Here is a 19,712-nt window from a genome sequence, read left to right as displayed (position 1 = left end):
AGGGGTGTACCAACTTATGTTAGAGAATACCAATACAGTATCTACTGAAGAAAAATTATACAACCTACAAGTTGAGAAATATGTTTTACTCAGTGGACATACTGAGGACTTAGGCATAGGAGACAAGCTGTCAGGTAGCTCTAAGGGACTATTCTGAAGAGATAAGGGAGGAGCCAGGATATAGTTTTGCAACAAAAACCAAGTAGTAGGAACATCAAAAGGTTAGTGTTAGTTAACAAAAGGAAACCAGATATCTCAAGTTACTGAATTTAGGGTTATTCTATGTATGGGAAGATACAAGAGTCTGGGCTCAGGGAAATCATTCCTTTGATATGCATCTTAGCTCTCTAGGGCCAGTATCCTATTCTTTTCCATCCTGAGGCCCCTCAGGGTACATCATTGGGGGTGGCAGAATTTTTCCTGTTTATTCTCAATTAACATGATTATTCTCACCCCTTGCTTAAGGCCCATATGGTTAGAGGCTGTGCTGTGCTCAGATGCTCAGTCAGGTCCAACTCTTTGTGACCCCAAGGACTGTAGCCTGCCAGGCTCCTCTGTCCATAGGATTCTCTAGGCAAGAACACTGGAGTGGGTTGCCATTCCCTCCTCCAGGGGATCTTCCCACCCCAGGGATCAAACCTGTGTCTACTGCATCTCCTGCACTTTACCACTGAGCCACCTGGGAAGCCCTCAGTGATACCCAAAACAAGCAAATAACAAAACATGGGCAAAACTCCCACAAGTCTGATTCTAAAAAGCCTTGTAAAGCCAGGAAAGCATGTCCTGATGTCTCTTCAGGAATCAGTAAAGTAGAACTATACCTCACCAGGGAATAAGACTTCTCCAAAGTCCTTTTTTCCTCCATGTTTAAAACATTCTATTAGATTTTAACAAAAACTTTTCTAGTAAATGAATATTCTAGCCAGTCAAGTGGCACAGAGATAGAAAGAAAAGAAATAATACTTCTTCCCTTCTTCCAGGTTCTCCACTGGGGTTTCCTTTCAATACCTCCTGCTTTCTAAAGCAGCAAATTGGCCCTGCCCCTGGAATTGTGTGACCTTGGGCAGCCAAGGTCCTGGTTGGATGTTTTTTAAAAATTTTATTGGTGTATAGCAGCTTTAAAATGTTGTGTTAGTTTCTGCTGTACAGAAAAGTGAACCAGCTATATGTAATACATATATACCCTCTTTTTTGGATTTCCTTCCCATTTAGATCACTGCAGAGCAGTTAAGTAGAGGTCCCCATGCTACACAATAGGTTCTCATTAGTTATCTATGCTATCACGCAGTATCAATAGCATATATATGTCAATCCCAAAGTCCTTTTTCAAGGCATCATTCTGCTAGTTCCTTTGTGGTTGCTTTCCTTATTCCCTCTCTTCTCATGAATCTCCCAGGTGCCTTTTGTAGAATGTAGGGAGAGCAAACATAACGCCATGACAAAAGGCAGAAGCAGGAAGACCAGGCCCTCACCCTGGCAACTAAGGCGACTATCAGGTCACCAAGACACAACCAGTCAGAGACTATCAGGCCACCCAGATACAGCCAATCAGAACTTGTTTACGGAAAGATCCCACGCGCGCGAATGTCTGACCAATGAAAAGACCCCCGCGAACATGTAACCAATCCGCTTCGCTAAATGACCCCTGCTTATGTTTGAAATTGGATGTTCTATAAATATGGGTAGAAAACCGGGCTCGGGGCTCTCAGCCTGTGCGCCACTGCGTTGGACACAGCGGGGGCCCTAGCTCGAGCTAGCAATAAACTTCCTTCTTGCGTTTTGCATTGTCTCTTGGTAGCTTTCTCTCTTCCCGCTCGGGGATTCGGACATCGGGCATAACATTTGGGGGCTCGTCCGGGATCCCTTGGCGAGGAGAGAAACCTCCCGAGACAGAAGGAAGAATCCGAACGGTACCGGTACCCAGTCAGGTCAGGGAAATCCAGTGTAAAACCGGGGCCTGCTAGGAGAGCAGGGAGGTAACTGGTACAGGGAAATCCAGTGTAAAACCGGGGCCTGCTAGGAGAGCAGGGAGGTAACTGGTGCAGGACTAAGGGAACGTTCCTGCCGGTGTGAGACCAAGGCCAGCGAAAACGCTGGAGGGCGACCGGCTCTGCGGAGAAAGGGGTCTTTCGTCCCCTGATCCCGCGGCAGTTGACCAGTGGACACTGTTTGGTAAGTTGAGTCTGTTACGGGGGAGTGCACCCCCCAGAAACCTAGCATTTGGGTGTCGGCCGACAATTGTCTGTCCGTGTGTTTGTCTACGCCGTTCCGTGTTTGTGTGAGTGCTGGCATTGTCTCACTTCTTGTCTTCTTTTGGTGTATCATTTGCTATTTCGTTTTGTCTGATCTGGTCTCAATTTCCTAATCTCTTTGGGAGCTTCAGTGAACGGGCGAACAATTGTGGGGGCAATTGATGGGTCCTGGCCAGGGCTACACTCTGGTGGACTCTGAAGGCCCAACAAAAGTGAACCTAAGTAACTAGAGCCCGACCGGGTGAAGCTCCCCCTTAATATCTCAAACTGAGAACGTGGCCTAAAATTCTTGGTGTGGGCACGGGTCAGGCACTTAAGAGCCGCTAGGGCGCCTGCCACTTGAAGACTCCCGTAAAAAGATAAGGGGGTCACGGAACGGGCCAAAAACCCTTAGGGTGCCCGCCCCCAGCAAGAAAACTTCCGTGCAACGACGCAGGCACATAAACAGTTCCAAAAGCATACCATAAGCCCAACCTCTTGGCCGCCACCACTCCTGATAGGATTTTTGGTGGTTGTTCTCATTGACTTCTCTCTCTCCCTTTCTTCCATACCACTTGTTCCTTAACTATGGGACAGGGAGAATCTACTCCACTCTCTCTCATGACTGATCATTTTCCGGATGTGAGAGCCAGGGCTCATAACCTGTCTCTGTCAGTCAAGAAAAGTAAATTAATAACTTTTTGTTCTGCAGAATGGCCTACCGTCCAGGTCGGATGGACCCCGGAGGGTACGTTTCAGCCCTCCATAATACAGGCAGTGAAAGAAAAGATAATGGCACCAGACCCCTGGGGCCATCCAGACCAGGTCCCTTATATCGTGGTCTGGCAAGATCTGGTAGAAAACCCACCTAACTGGTTAAAACCTTTCGTCCACAGAACTTCTAATCCACAGGTCCTGGTGATGGAACTCACTTCGGAAGAACCTAAGAAGAAAGAGCTCAAAACCGGTCTTTCAGGATGCCTCTTGCCCAAACCTAATAGACTTAGAAACAGAAGCAAGACCCCCCCCCCTTACGTACCCCCCTTAGAACCCCCCGGGTGGAGGAAAAAGATCAAGAAGGGCGACAAGGGGCGACCACGAGGGAGGACCGGCACTGGGGACCCGGGGAAGGACTAGGAGAGATAGGAGTATGCAAGACCCTGGGGACCCAGAGTTACCGTCATCCACTGTTCAGGCGCTCCCCGTCTGGGTGGGACCAGCCAACCCAAACGGAGAGCGGACTTATCAGTACTGGCCCTTCTCCACGAGTGACCTATACAATTAAAAAACACAAAACCCCCCCTTCTCGGAAAAGCCCCAGGGCCTCATTGACCTCTTAGACTCTATTCTGTTTACTCATAACCCCACCTGGGATGATTGCCAACAGTTGTTACAGGTACTCTTCACCACGGAGGAACGAGAGCGAATCCTGGCAGAGGCACGAAAACGAGTCCCCGGGGTCGACGGGAGACCTACTGCCCAGCCTCATCTCGTGGACGAGGGGTTTCCCTTGCTGCGACCTAACTGGGATTTCGAGCGGGTGGAAGGTAGAGAGCGTCTCCAAGTGTACCGCCAGACTCTGATGGCTGGCCTGAGGGCTGCATCAAAGAAGCCAACCAATTTGACAAAGGTAAATCTGGTGAGGCAAGAGCCCACTGAAAGTCCGGCAGCCTTCTTAGAGAGGCTAATGAAAACTTTTAGACAATACACACCCATAGACCCCCAGGCTGACGAATCGCGCGCCGCTGTGATACTAGCATTTGTAAACCAGGCAGCTCCAGACATCAGAAAAAAATTGCAGAAAATAGAGGGGCTAGGAGAGCAGACAATACAGGACTTATTAAAAGCAGCTGAGAAAGTGTTCAATAACAGAGAGACTGCAGAGGAAAGGAAAAAACGGATTAGACAGGAAGAGAGAGAACTAGCAGAAAAGATCAGGAAAGAAGATAGGGAGTATAGGACGAGGGAAAACCAGAAAAACCAGAAGGAGCTAGCCAAGATTCTTTTTGCGGGGATGAGAACCGGATCAGGAGCGAGAGAGCTTCGGGGCCGACAAGCGGGGAAAAAAAAAAAAGCTAAAAAGACAGACCTTAAAAAAAGATCAATGTGCTTACTGCAAGGAACTGGGGCACTAGAAAAGCGAGTGCTCTAAGAGAGACTCAAGAAAAAAAATGGCCCAGAGAGAAAAAGTCTCCCCCGAAAATCGGGCCTTATACATGGGAGAAGACAGTGACTAGGGGAGTCAAGGCTCGGCACCCCTCCCCGAGTCCTGGTAACCATAAATGTGGAGGGGAAACCCGTTGGCTTCATGGTAGATACTGGCGCCCAACACTCTGTTTTAAATAAAAGGCTGGGACCAATGTCTAAAAAAACCAGCATAGTACAAGGAGCCACGGGGACAAAAAGATATTGTTGGACCACAGAACGAAAAGTAAATCTGGGGACCCATCAGGTGTCCTATTCGTTTTTGGTGATACCAGAATGCCCTCTACTTGAAAGAGACTTGTTGACTAAAGTTAATGCTCAGATCCATTTTGACCCTGGGGAAATCTCAGTCACAGATGGACTTGGACAGCCGATACATGTCTTATCCCTAGCCTTAAGAGATGAATACAGACTTTTTGTGCCTAAGCCCTCAGAGGTCATAGCACCAGAAGTACAACCGTGGGTCCATAAATACCCATTGGCCTGGGCAGAAACGGCAAGAATGTGACTGGCCAAACAGAGACATCCGATCGTCATCGAGCTAAAGTCAGAGGCAGTTCCTGTGAGGGTAAAACAGTACCCTATGAGCCAGGAGGCTCGGCGGGGGATCACTCCCCACATTCGACGGCTCATGGATGCCGGAATTCTCAGGCGGTGCCAATCCCCTTGAAACACCCCCTTACTGCCGGTGAAGAAGCCAGGGGGGACAGATTACAGACCTGTCCAGGACCTGCGAGAAGTCAACAAGCGGGTGAGTGACATCCACCCCACTGTCCCTAACCCATATACCCTCCTGAGCAGTCTGCTGCCTGAGTACACTTGGTACACTGTGCTAGACTTAAAAGATGCCTTTTTCAGCCTACCCCTGGCGGCCCAGAGCCAGGAGATATTTGCCTTTGAGTGGACCGAGGGGGAGGGCCAACCGGTAGTACAGTTAACTTAGACCCGCCTCCCACAGGGGTTCAAGAACTCCCCTACCTTGTTTAATGAGGCTCTGAGTGAAGACCTCTATGAATATCGGACTCGCCACCCAGAGGTCATTCTGCTACAATATGTAGATGACCTTATGTTGGCTAAAACCACGGAGGAGGCATAGAGCCGTGCCACCGGAGACCTCTTACAAACCCTAGGCACCTTGGGGTATCGCGCTAGCGCAAAAAAGGCACAAATAGCCCGGCAAGAGGTCACCTATTTGGGATATAAGATCAGGCAGGGACAACGATGGCTAACCCAGGCCATAAAGAAAACAATACTACAGATACCAGAGCCCAAGACCCCCCGCCAGGTGAGAGAGTTTCTGGAGACTGTTAGATATTGTAGACTGTAGATCATGGGGTTTGCAGAGAAGGCTCGGTCTTTATATGAAAAAAGCAAAGAGACTCCAAACTGGACCTGGACTGAGCCCATGAAACAGGCTTTCCAAACACTCAGACGGGCCCTACTAGAAGCCCCAGCTCTTGCCCTGCCTAACCCAGACAAGCCATTCCAACTGTTTATAAATGAGAAGCAAAGAATAAAAAAGGGGGTCTTGACGCAGCAATGGAGACCATAAAAACGGCCAATAGCATACCTGTCAAAGCGATTAAATCCAGTGGCCGCTGGGTGGCCCCCTTGCCTTCGCATCATTGCAGCCACTGCCCTCCTCGTCCGCGACGCCGACAAGTTGACGTATGGGCAACAACTCTCGGTCTTCACCCCCCCACGCCATCGAAGGGGTTTTGAAGCAGCCGCCGGGTAAGTAGATCTCCAACGCCCGCTTGACACATTACCAGGCCCTGCTGCTCGATGCCCCACGGGTGCGTTTTCAGACCCCCTGCTTCCTGAATCCAGCCACGCTCCTACCTAACCCAGAGAAAGGCTGCCCTCTCCATGAGTGTAATGAGATACTGGCTGAGGCCCTGGTGGCACGAAAAGACTTAACTGATGTGCCACTAAACAACAGTGAGCTGGTATGGTTCACCGATGAGAACAGTTATGTCAAAGACGGGCAAAGAAAATCGGGGGCCGCCATAGTTGATGAGTCTGGACAGACGATATGGGCTGAAACACTCCCCCCAAATACTTCTGCACAAAAAGCCGAATTGCTTGCCCTAATACAAGCTCTAGAGCGAGCAAAAGGGAAAAGAGTCACCATTTTCACGGACAGTCGATACGCCTTCAGCACTGTCCACATCCAGGGCCCCATATATCAAAAAAGGGGATTTCGGACAGCTGAGAAAAAAGTCAAAAATTTGCCTGAGATTCACAGGCTCCTAAAAGCTGTCCAATTGCCCCGAACAGTAGCTATAGTGCATGTTCCCGGGCACCAAAAAGGGAAAGACCCAAAGGCAAGAGGTAATCGGGCGGCTGATGCGGCCGCTCGGAGGGCAGCCAGCCAAGACTACGTCGCCCCCATATTGACTGTAAAACTTCCCCCTCCCGGTATGGGGGCCTTGCCACCAATTCCCGAGTACTCCCACCCTGATCTCGACTGGATCAATAAAGACACCACCCTCCAAAAGGATGAGAAAGATAGATGGTACCGGGACCAAGACAGCAACCTAATATTGCCTGCCACCCTGGGTCGTCATTTGTGTAAACACCTACACGCAACCACACATTTGGGAAAAAAAAAGACTTTAACACTTCTCCAGACGGCCTGCCTGAGGTTCCCCCGACAAAAGGCAACTGTACGAGAGATAATTCAAGCCTGTAAAGCGTGCCAGTTAATGAAAACAGAGAAAAAAACAACACTCAAGAGTGAGGTACCGGGGAGAGGGGCCCGGGCAACACTGGGAGATAGACTTTACTGAGGTAAGGCCAGGGAAGTATGGGTATCGCTATCTGTTGGTTCTGGTAGATACCTTCTCGGGGTGGGTGAAAGCTTTCCCCACTAAGGGAGAGACAGCCATAGTGGTTGCTAAAAAGATCTTAGAAAAAATAGTGCCTAGGTACGGGCTGCCAGTGACTATGGGCTCTGATAACGGACCTGCCTTTGTGAGCCAGATTGTACAAGGGCTGGCCCGAGCTCTGGAGACGAAATGAAAGTTACATTGCAAATATAATCCCCAGAGCTCAGGACAAGTTGAGAGAATGAATCGGACCCTAAAAAAAAACACTGACAAAGTTGGCAATAGAGACTGGCGGGGACTGGGTGACCCTCCTTCCCTTCGCACTCTTCCGGGCGCGTAACACCCCATATAAGCTGAACCTTACCCCCTTTAAAATTTTGTATAAAAGACCCCCTCCTGTGTATCCTATTTTTAAAAAAAAGTGCCTGCCACCCCCTGCTCTGAGACAATTCCGGCAAACAATAATGACATTAAACAAGGTGCATAACCGTGTTTAAAAGTTGATCCGAGAGGTATACAAGGACCAAAATGAGAAGGCCCTCCCCACACATAATATTAGCCCGGGTGATTGGGTTTGGGTAAAACGACACCAATCTAGAGTATTAAAACCTAGATGAAAAGGTCCTTATATTGTTCTCCTAACCACCCCTACCGCTGTTAAGGTTGACGGGATTAGACCTTGGGTTCACTGCAACCACGTGCGGCAGGCCACGCCAGAAAAACAAAATAAGACACAGACAGAATAGAAGGCGAATGCTCATCCGTCAGATCCTTTAAAACTAAAGCTCACCCGCCGGGGAGCCTCCTAGTCCTCTTGCTGATGGCAGCCCTCATCAATCCAGGGATGACTTCTCGCGGCCACATAAACAATCCCCATCATCCAGTCAACATGACTTGGGTGGTCTACAATCCAGAGACCAGAGAACTGATCAACTCAAGCTCGAATGTGGCCCCTCGGGGAACATGGTGGCCCGTTTTGACCTTCGATCTATGCGTCCTGGCAGCTGACAACAACGGCTTTGGTCCCCACCAGCTGACTGACTTCTTTGCTCATGGCTCTTTCGGCTTATTCACCCGTAATTGTGAGGGTAAGGGCCCAAAATCTTACGAACAAATACCCGTATATGTCTGCCCCGGGAGAGAGAGGGATCAAAACCAAATTAATAAATGTGGGAGAGTTGATTCTTTTTATTGCGCCGCCTGGGGATGTGAAACTACAGGGACGGTCCATTGGCTCTCTAGCTCTAACAAAGACCTCATTCGGGTAAAATCACCCCCAAACACCCAAAAATGTTCTCGGGGAGTATCACCTAAGCCTAGACAATGCTTCCCATTACAGATTGAGTTCACAGATGAAAAAAAAAAGTTTACCAGGTGAAATTTTGGCCGTGCCTGGGGCCTCCGTCTTTACAAGAGCAGATATGACACTAGAGTCCGGTTTGAGCTTAAATTAAAGCTGAGACCACTCTATTTGGCCCCCAAAGTAGCTTTGGGACCAAACCAGGTGATAGCTCCAAAACCTCCGCCCCCGCGCAGGCCTAGCCCAGAAGCCAGAGGGGCCTCCGAGCCTGGCCCCTCTAAACCTAGTTCACAGAGAACACCCACAACTGTTAGTCTGCCCCCCCAAGATCCTCTATGGGCTTTAGTAAATGCAACTTTTACAACTTTAAATAATACTGACCCTAATACAACCCAATCCTGCTGGCTGTGCTATAATCTTTGCCCCCCTTACTATGAGGCCATAGGCCTCAACGTCTCCTATAACTTATCTTCAGGCCAAAACCCACCCCAATGTCGATGAGAAAAACGTAAGGTTGGTCTCACGATAAAAGAAGTATGGAGACAAAGACTTTGCCTAGACACAGTACCACGAGACAAGACTTCCCTTTGTGCTCAGACTGAAGGTAATCTAAGCCTTCAAAAAAAAGACTAGATTGTGCCAGGGGTCGGGAGATGGTGAATTTGTTCACATACGGGGTTGACCCCATGTTTAAATGTAAAGGTTTTTAACCAGAGTCAAAAATTTTGTGTCCTGGTTGCTATAATGCCCAAGATTTTATACCATTCTAAAGAGGTTATGTACTCACATTGAGACCGAGGAGTACGGAGAAAAAAGAGAGAGCCACTTAGTGTAATCACCATGGCTGCTTTATTCAGCCTCGGGTTGACAAAAACAGGAACAGAAATAGCTTCACTGTCTCTACAAACCAAAGAGCTGTCCTCTCTCCGAACAGCCATAGATGAAGACCTGACTCACATAAAAAAATCAATCAGCCACCTAAAAAAGTCTCTAACCTCCTTGTCTAAAGTAGTATTACAAAATAAGAAGAGATTAGACTTAGTTTTTCTCCAACAAGGTGGGGTCTGCACAGCTCTTGGAAAAAAATGCTGTTTCTATACAGGCCATACAGGTGTGGTGAGAGATTCAATGGCAAAAGTGAGAGAGAGACTAGCACAACGCAAAAGAGAACGAAAAGCCCAACGGAGATGGTAAAAATGGTTTAGATCCTGGTCACCCTGGCTAACCACTCTGGTCTCAACCCTCCTGGGCCCACTTTTACTGTTAATACTAATACTTACAATTGGGCCTTACATTTTAAATAGACTAATCACCTTTATCAAAACACAGCTAAATACTATCCAGATTATGGTGCTAAGGCAACAATACCGGCCGATAGGTCAAAATAAAAAAGAGGAAGATTCCTCCCCATAATCAAAAGACAGGGGGGAATGTAGAATGTAGGGAGAGCAAACATAACGCCATGACAAAAGGCAGAAGCAGGAAGACCAGGCCCTCACCCTGGCAACTAAGGCGACTATCAGGTCACCAAGACACAACCAGTCAGAGACTATCAGGCCACCCAGATACAGCCAATCAGAACTTGTTTACGAAAAGATCCCGCGCGCGCGAATGTCTGACCAATGAAAAGACCCCCGCGAACATGTAACCAATCCGCTTCGCTAAATGACCCCTGCTTATGTTTGAAATTGGATGTTCTATAAATATGGGTAAAAAACCGGGCTCGGGGCTCTCAGCCTGTGCGCCACTGCGTTGGACACAGCGGGGGCCCTAGCTCGAGCTAGCAATAAACTTCCTTCTTGCGTTTTACATTGTCTCTTGGTAGCTTTCTCTCTTCCCGCTCGGGGATTCGGACATCGGGCATAACACCTTTCTTTCTCCACAGATTGCCAGCCTTTCCAGACTACTCTCATCTTCTGGAAGTAGCTCTATACCTTTTCACATATAAATAAGTGTTTTCACTTTCCCAAATTCTTTTCTCCACTTCATACTCCAGCACTGATGCTTCAAAAACCCAGGATTCTCAAAAGGAGAAATAAGGGGAAAAGACTGGAAATACACATACATTACTAAAATTGCTTCCTGTCAGAGTTAAAAGCAACATTGCGAAGTTTTTTTATGTGGAAAATTGTCAGTTCAGTCCTGTCTTTTCTCCCTCCTATGCTAATTCAGCCCATTTAGGGGAAAAACAGGCTTATTATAAAGGATTTATCTCCCTCTAAACTAGGACATGTAGGCTGTGCTCTTTGAATACTGAAGAAATAGTGGAATGCTAGCTCTCTTGCCTAGTATTACAAATCTCCTAACTTAGGAACTCCCACCTTGTTGAGAATGACAGCACCTGTTTTAAATGTGGGACAGTCCATATGTACTTGCTATCTATACTTTTACCAAAAAAATGAGCTGAAATGTCTCTCTTACATTCCCCTCTAGATTGCAAGCTCCTTGTGTTTACTTTAGGGCTTAGTGGCATTTTGCATATAGTAGGTTCTCAATTAATAGTATTAGACATATGTGTCCAATGATCAAAAAATTACAAATACAATAATACAAATGAACTTATGCACAAAACAGAAACAGACTTACAGTCTTAGAGAATGAATTTATGGTTGGGGGAGGGGAAAAGGATAGACTGGGAATTAGGGATTAACATGTACACACTGTTATACATAAAACAACCAATAAGGACTACTGTTAAAAATTTTTTTAAACAATATTTACTCCTTAAAAAAAGAGAAAAAATAAATCATTTGAATATGTTTGTAATTTTACATTTCTTCCTTCCAGAATCCAAATGTCCAATATCCTAAAGTACTGTTTATCTGTACAGCCTTTTCCAGCTCTGTTAAAACCATAGACACGTTAGTCATTTTTATCATCAAATACCAAGAATTCATCCATAACCCTCTAATGGCTTTCCTGATCTCCTGTGGAAAATGCTGCTAAAAACAGATACCTACCACTTTAATTTTTTGTGAGGAAGAATAAAACAGTTTAGCATCCATCATTCTGGGAATAGTTTTACTTCTGACTCTGTGTGTGTGTGTGTGTGTGTGTGTGTGTGTATGTGAGCGCATGTACTTTGGTTCTAACATGATTTTAAAGAAAAATGTTTGGATAGAATCATTTAATATAAGCCATATATGCATAAGACAAGTCTCTGACCATATTACCTAGTCCAAATATCCTCATTATACTTTAATATAGAAAGAGAAAACAGTTTGCATGAATGTTTACTCTGCAGGCGAATACCCAAGATAAGCATTGCGTTCAGTCACTGGTCATATCTTTTCTGGCCTTAGGAGTCTCTGTTGGGTACTAAATTGTAGAGCTTGGTGTATCAGCTGAAAAATAATACTCACAGACTTAAAACTTTACAACAAAATTTGCCCTTCATAAGAACACATTGAGAAAGGAAGAGGCAGGGGCTCAATGCCTCCATATCCCAATTCCTTACCAAATCAAAAGTATGGACTTTCTTTTATTCCAGAGTATACTCAATGTTCAAATTTGGATTTCCCTGAAACTAGTTCTCTGTGAGTGGTTTCCAGTTTTTACAGTACCCACATCGCTCAAGCATATTTTGGGTTTTAGGTACTTAAATCCTATTAATACATCATCTTTCTGCCTCTCAGTGATTCCTCAGAGTTTTTGGAGGTACAAAGGGTTCACGTTCTTGTTTTCTGGCACATTTATAAATTTTAATAAATATTTTAATATATATTTTGCATTTTCTGGCAACTGGACACAGGACAGAGGAGGCTTGTCTTATGTGCTCCGTCCACTATTCTAAACTGAAATCACTCATTTTCACTGACCCTGGAGTGGTGGACTACACAAGCACTAAAATCTCTATTTTGAGTTTATTACCATCTCTACAAAGAGCTACTGATAGAGTTCGTCTCAGTTCTGGAAACCTGACCAGAGCTTCCTCTTCTACTTCAAAACATGTGAGTGCTCATGGTCTTCCAAAAAGCATTCTCTGCTTGTCCCTTATAATAGAATCATTCAATTATAGGTAGGTACATGGTCACCCAGCTAAAGACTACATGTCCCAGCTTCCCTTGTAAGTAGATGTGGCCATGTGAGTAAATTCTGGCCAAAGAGATATAATGGAAGTGATTGTGTATTGGTAAATGTTTAACCACTAGCTCTTGGGTGTGGGGAACTTCCTAGGTGGTACTAGTGGTAAAGAACCTGCCTACCAATGCAAGAGACATAAGAGATACAGGCTTGATCCCTGGGTTGGGAAGATCCACTGGAGGAGGGAATAGCAACCCACTCCTGTATTCTTGCCTAGAGAATCCCATGGACAGAGGAGCCTGGCGGGCTACAGTCAATAGGGCCATGAAGAGTCCAAGCACATGTGGGTGTAGAGGAGGAGGAGCCCAGTTTGTAGCATTTGCTAATTTCTATGGTGTAAATACTCCAAGCATATCTGATTTCAATCTACAGTGTCATTGAATGGCAGAGTTGGAAATGATTTGCAACAACATTATATTGTATTCTGACCATGTGGATAGACAGATACAAATAATATCAGTAGCATAGATAATAGTAAAGTGTAGTAAAATAATTGAGGGAAAACACACTTTAGTTATTTGCTCTTCAAATGCAATTTGTTTAATGGTAAATTTATATATTTAATTTTAACAATGGCTATCTTTTGCAACCAACTCACAAAATTCTCGAAAATTTAGCAATTGCCTCTTGTGAGCTTGTGCAACCTGGTGTGAGGAAGTTCTGATACACCATTAAGTGGAAGTATAGTTGACCCTTGAACAACATAGGGGTTAGGGATGCTGATCCCTCTTCGCAGTTGAAAATGTGAGTATTACGTACAGTTAACCCTCCATATCCATGGTTCCCTGATAGCTCAGTTGGTAAAGAATCCACCTGCAATGCAGGAGACCTGGGTTCAGTTCTTGGATCAGGAAGGTCCTCTGGAGAAAGGATAGGCTCCTACTCCAGTATTCTTGGGCTTCCCTTGTGGCTCAGTTGGTAAAGAATCTGCCTGCAATGCGGGAGACCTGGGTTCGATCCCTGGGTTGGGAAGATCCCCTGGAGAAGGGAAAGACTGCCCACTCCAGTATTCTGGCCTGGAGGATTCCATGGACTGTATAGTCCATGGGGTTGTAAAGAGTCAGACACGGCTGAGCGAATTTCACTTTCACTTTCATCCATGGTTCCACAGTCAAAGACTCTACCAACTGCAGGATATGTAGTATTTACTATTGAAAAAATATTCACGTATAAGTGGATCTACACAGTTTGAAGTGTGTTTTTCAAGGCTCAACTGTAATGTGTGACATCTCAGGCACATTCATAAAAGGAAGCATCTTCCCTTCCCCTTCCCCTCTTCCTGTTTCTGTAGTCCAGGGCACAAAGAAAGCAGTGGTGACCAAGGTCAATTTTACATGGAATTGATTGAAAGCAAATAAACTATTAGTTTTCTAATTTTTTTGGTGGACTTACAATGCTCAAACCTATTTAAACCCTGAAACAACCCCTAATCCCTCCAATCTGTACCAGTAGGAATTAGGCAATAAAAAACTATGCAACCCCCAGGAAGGGTACGCGTTCCAACACATTCCAAGTGTGGCCTTCCAGAATAAGATACATGAGTTACTTCAGAGTAGAACCCAGTGGTACTTCACTGCCAGGAAGGAAACTTTCACAACTGCTGTGCAACAGAATCTGATAACTGCCAGGTACAATAATTATCATGTGTTTCCAATTCTTTCCTTTTTCCAAAATGGGAGCTTTAAGTGTGCTTATCCTAGCCCTCCTCATCACAGCATTTTAGATGATGAGAAGGCTGATCATTTGTCAAGTTCGTAGGTTGCCAGACCATGAGAAGTCACATCAAAAGTCAGCCTATGCATCACAAAGGGATGCTGGGTTCTCAGATAGTGATTGCATGGCTCTCTGGATTATTTCCCTAGGGGAAGTGGTATTCATGGACATTTGGGTGACCAGAGATTTGACTGCTAAATGTCCCCAATATTTATTCTTTCTTCTCCTTTTTAAGACTAGAAACCTCTATGTTTAAACTGGGTAGATAGCCATCCAGCTAAGGACTACATTTCCCAGACTCCCTGCAGCTAGGTATGGCTACCAGGTCTTGGTGTGCAACTCTTGGTTGTTGTTGTTGTTCGGTCACTAAGTCATGTCTGACTCTGCAACCCTATGGACTGCAGCACACCAGGCTCCTCTGTCTTCCACTGTCTCCCAGAGTTTGCTCAGATTCATGTCCATTGAGTTGGTGATGTTATCGAATCATCTCATCCTCCATCACCCCCTTCTCCTGCCCTCAATCTTTACCAGCATCAGGGTCTTTTCCAATGAGTCAGCTCTTCGCATCAGGTGGCTAAAGTACTGGAACTTCAGCTTCAGCACCAGTCCTTCCAATGAATATTCAGGGTTGACTTCCTTTAGGATTGACTGGTTTGATCTCCTTGCAGTCCAAGGGACTCTCAAAAGTCTTCTCCAGCACCACAATTTGAAAGCATCGATTCTTTTTTAATTTGGATCTGATCAAAATAATGCTTCACTCCAATAGCAGGTACCTGGGATCTTCTGGCAAGCTGTTCATATAATCTGGATGACAGACAGGGTATAAAATCTTAAAATCACACTACATAGGTATGAACCCTCTGGGTCAAAGAACAGAGTTGACACTACAAAATCACCCAACACTGAATTTGAATTTTACCTTAGGCTAAGTGAGTGAATTTCTAGTGATATCAGGGTAGACTTGTGGTCTTTTGGAAATTTGAGGACATTGGGATGGGGCAAAGACAAAAACTGAAACGGCATCTGGAGTTTAAGGCCATAAAAATCAGTTTAGTCAAGGAAGGTGTACTCTGAAAATTACCCAGACACCATGAAACACACTAGCCAAGACATCCAAGGAGTGAGTAATGTTTACCTTAGGATAATATGTCTACCAGCCCAACTTAGAACTCAGCAATGTGTGTTAGTTTTCTGAATTCGGAAGAAAAAATCCTCAGTCCCCATAGGATCCAACATGTTCCAGTTTTCTCAGAATAAGCAGCCTGTGTTAATACCCCAACCCACTGTTGACTTGTATGACTTCACTGCCCTGGACTCATTCGTACAGTATTCCCATCTCAGCCATACGCCCATTAGCACTGTTGGCTTCTCTTTCTGTGTCTAGCAAATGATCGAAATCTGTTTCCACCCACCTGTTCTCTTGTGCTCTAAGTGGGGATATTTGCACTAAAGAGAACCTGTCAGTGCTAATTAGGGGGGAAAACCTGTGTGGCAATGTGTAGGCTTAAAAGACAAGAAAATCCCCCGCGGAGATTCTGCGGAACACTTTGGATACACTGACAAGTTAATAAAAAGCTTGATTCAGTGACATTTTCAACACACTGGTATGGAAAGTACCCCTGGAAATAAAGGAGCTTTCAAGGGACAGATTGTTTCATTGAACTGTGTGGAAAACTGTGCTTGCCCTTAGATCTCATCTGTTTCACGGCTCCTGAAGTGATGCATCAAAGAACAACTGGTAAGGGAGGTGTGGCTTCAGGTTCCACAACCTGACAACAGCTTCTTTGTGGCACCGGGGAGTGTCATGGTTAGAGAAACTCACTCATCCAGAGAAGGCAGGCTGAGTGTTTGGCTGTTACTGTTTTCCAAACCTGTATTCTATGGACACAGGAGCCTGGTGGGCTATAGTCCATGGGGTTTCAAAGAGTTGGACACGACTGAGCACGCATGCATGCACACAAAGCTGTATTCATGTGGAGCGACCTTGGAGAGGGGGAAGGAGAAGAGAAGGACCCGTGTTGACACAGATGGATCTGTGTGTGCTCCGGATGAGGGCAAACGCAGTTGGGGGACCATTTGTGGTCACAGCTTTCAGCACCTCAGGCTTGGGCTTGTTTGTTTCAGATGTGCCATGGATCACTGGATTTACAAAAAGTTCTCTTCCTTCTCTCATGAAAATGCATGCATACATCCTTAGTAGTGTCTGATTCTGCGACAGCACAGACTGTAGCCCACCAGGCTCCTCTGTCCATGAAATTTCCCATGCAAGAATACTGGAGTGGGTGGTCATTTCCACTCCCAGGGGTTATGAAAATAGTAGAAAGATATTAGTGTCTGCCTCAGTTTCACCCGTATAACAAGTTGCTTAATAAATCCGGCATATGGGGGACTTCCCTGGCAGTCCAGTGGTTAAGACTCCATGCTTCCAGTGCAGGGGACATGGGTTTGATCCCTGGTTGGGGAACTAAGATCCCACATGCTTTATGATGCAGCCCAAAAAATTAAAAAGCAAGCACGTGATAGCCGAGCAATTCAGTGATGAGTCCATATGTTTCTACATGGCTGGTGAGAAGAGGGTAAAGTCATAATTAAAGGGTCAAAAGTCCTCACCATGCACAGTAACTACTAGGGTTAGTGATTCAACCTGAAATAAAAGAATCACTCAAACTTCTAAGTGGCTATATCCATTCATATTTATGACTACCAACTACTGACACTTCAACAAATCATCTCATCTAGGTAATCTAAGAGGAACCACTTAGTCAAGCTGTAAGCATTTATGCTTGCTTGTTTTTATGAAGTAGATGTAATCAGACTTACCATACCATGGTCTTAAATTTCAATAAGTGACTCAAAAAAAATGAACAATGTGGTCAGTTGATAACAGAAATGGCTCCAATTCTTCCCTTCCAGTATCTGTACCCCTTACACTATGAAATTTCAGCTCCTCCCACCAAGAGGTGGAGTCCTATCTCCCACCTTTTGAATGTGGGTCAACCTGTGCCTTGGGCTTGCCTGGTGGCTTAGTCAGTAAAGAATCCGCCTGCAATGCAGGAGACCTAGGTTCGATCCCTGGGTTGGGAAGATCCCCTAGTGGAGGGCATGACAACCCACTCCAGTATTCACACCTGAGAAATCCCATGGACAGAGGAGCCTGGTGGGCTCCAGTCTATGGGGTCGCAAAGAGTCAGACACGACTGAGCGACTAAGCACAACACAGCACAACCTGTGCCTTACTTTGGCCAACACAGTGCAGGAGAAATAATGATGTCCCAGTTCTGAGCCCGGGTGGCAAGAAACCTTGCAGTCTTATGCTTTTTCCCTTGAACTTTTTCCTTTGTGTGAAAATAAGTCCAGGCTAGACTGATGGAAGATGAGAGGCCATGATGAACAGGGCCTAGTCATCATAGCTGAGACCATCCCAGACTAGTCAGCCACCAGCTGACTTGCCATCCAAACAGAGATATATGAATGAGAGAGATTGAAAAAAGCTGTGAGTGTGCATAATCAATCACTCAGACATGCCTGACTCTCTGCGACCTCAAGGTCTGTAGCCCACCAGGCTCCTCTGTCCATGGAATTTTCCAGGCAAGCATACTGGAGTGGGTTGCCACTCCCTATTCCAGTGGATCTTCTCAACCCAGGGATTGAACCTGTGCCTCCTGTGTCTCCTGCATTAGCAGGTGGATTCTTTACCACTGTACCACCTGGGAAGCCTGAAATAAGTTGAGCCCTGAAATTAGCTGCTGCTGCTAAGTTGCTTCAGTTGTGTCCGACTCTGTGCGACCCCATAGACGGCAGCCCACCAGGCTCCCCGCGTCCCTGGGATTCTCCAGGCAAGAACACTGGAGTGGGTTGCCATTTCCTTCTCCAATGCATGAAAGTGAAAAGTGAAAGTGAAGTCGCTCAGTCGTGTCTGACTCTTCACGACCCCATGGACTATAGCCTACCAGGCTCCTCCGTCCATGGGATTTTCCAGGCAAGAGTACTGGAGTGGGGTGCCATTACCTTCTCCGGAAATTAGCTGAACCCAGCTCAAATCAACAAAACCCAGAGCACCTAGCCAATCAATAGACTTCTGAAAAATTATAGATGGTTATTGTTTTAAGGTACTACTTTTAGCAACAGCTAATTGAACAGTCAATGAATATTAAGTTTCTTTTGGCTCTGCTGTCTGATTTTCTTTGAAGTTATCCTATTGGTTTGGCCAGAAGGTTCATTCAGAGAAAAATTCAAAGGAACTTTTTGGCCAACCCAGTCATTTCTTCTTTCAGGTTTCAAACATGGGCAACAATTGTCTTCATCACTGATGTAATACACAGAAAAGGATGCTATTTTATTAGCAATACTAACGTTTTACTTTGCTGAAATCCCAAACCCCTCCATCATTCTGAGAAATGTCAACATCCATGTAGAAGGGTCTCTCTAGCCTGATGTTTTGTTTTGTTTTACCTTTTCAAGTCCAAGAACCTTTACCCTCATGGCTCTTCAACAATCATCTCTCACTATCTGAACTGCTTCACCCCAGAATTTTTAACCTCCAATATCCTTTAGCTTCCTCCCATTTCTTACCACATCTGATTTATTGGAAATTTCTATCTCTGGTTCCTCTGTTTTCTTGCAATATGCCAGCTCTCTCTTGATCTCACTACTATTGCAGACACTATACATTGGCTCACTTAACCCCAATATCAGACCTTTCTTCCTGCAAACGCCTGTGTAAATAGAGGCTGGAAGATGAAAATCTTGAAATTTTGGTCTCCTTTGCAACAAGGGGTGTAGTGTGACACAATTCTGTCCAAAGAGGTTAGGGGAAGTCCCAGTGGAAGGATTTCCTTCCCAAAGAGAATCTTATTAAGAGAAAGCCCCTGACTACATCTTCTGCCTTCTTGCCTGGAACTCAGATGTGCTCATGTGCTTGTTTGGCAGCCATATGGCAACCACAAAGATCAAAGCTATATGGCAAGGATGAAGAAGATGATACACTGATGTTACAATGATAATACTACAGAATTACAACACAGACCTAGTCCCTTCTTCAGGATTCTCATTGTATGAGGAAAGTAACTTATTACTTATTTAAGCTATTCCGTACAGTAAGGTTTTCTGTAGCTCATGGCTGTTTAGTACAGTTGGACTGTTACAACTCGCTTCCCTATTTGGTCCTAATGTATTTAATACATCTCTTCTATCACACTACCCTGCAACACTTCATGCAAGAATCCCTCCAACTGTCTGCCTACTCCTAGACCTGAATTACAAAACCTATCTAGAAAAATCATACAAGTCATACCACTGCAGGGTTAGTTGGTAAATCATCCTGAGCTTTACTCAATATTGGAGTAAGTC

General features: G+C 45.4%; 1 protein-coding gene across 1 annotated transcript in view; it reads right to left on the bottom strand.

Annotated features, from left to right (window-relative positions):
• The window catches only part of SYTL5 (synaptotagmin like 5), a 376,311-nt gene that overhangs the window by 282,784 nt on the left and 73,815 nt on the right, over nucleotides 1–19,712 (bottom strand). Inside the window, exon 5 of the mRNA XM_070461916.1 lies at nucleotides 14,892–15,167. The gene's annotated coding sequence lies outside the window, so the exon portion shown is untranslated. The remainder of the gene's footprint in view (nucleotides 1–14,891; nucleotides 15,168–19,712) is intronic.

Source organism: Odocoileus virginianus, chromosome X (assembly GCF_023699985.2).
Source record: "Odocoileus virginianus isolate 20LAN1187 ecotype Illinois chromosome X, Ovbor_1.2, whole genome shotgun sequence".
Taxonomy (NCBI): domain Eukaryota; kingdom Metazoa; phylum Chordata; class Mammalia; order Artiodactyla; family Cervidae; genus Odocoileus; species Odocoileus virginianus.
The sequence above is the reverse complement of the archived record's forward strand: the minus strand, read 5'-3'. Positions and strand labels throughout refer to the sequence as shown.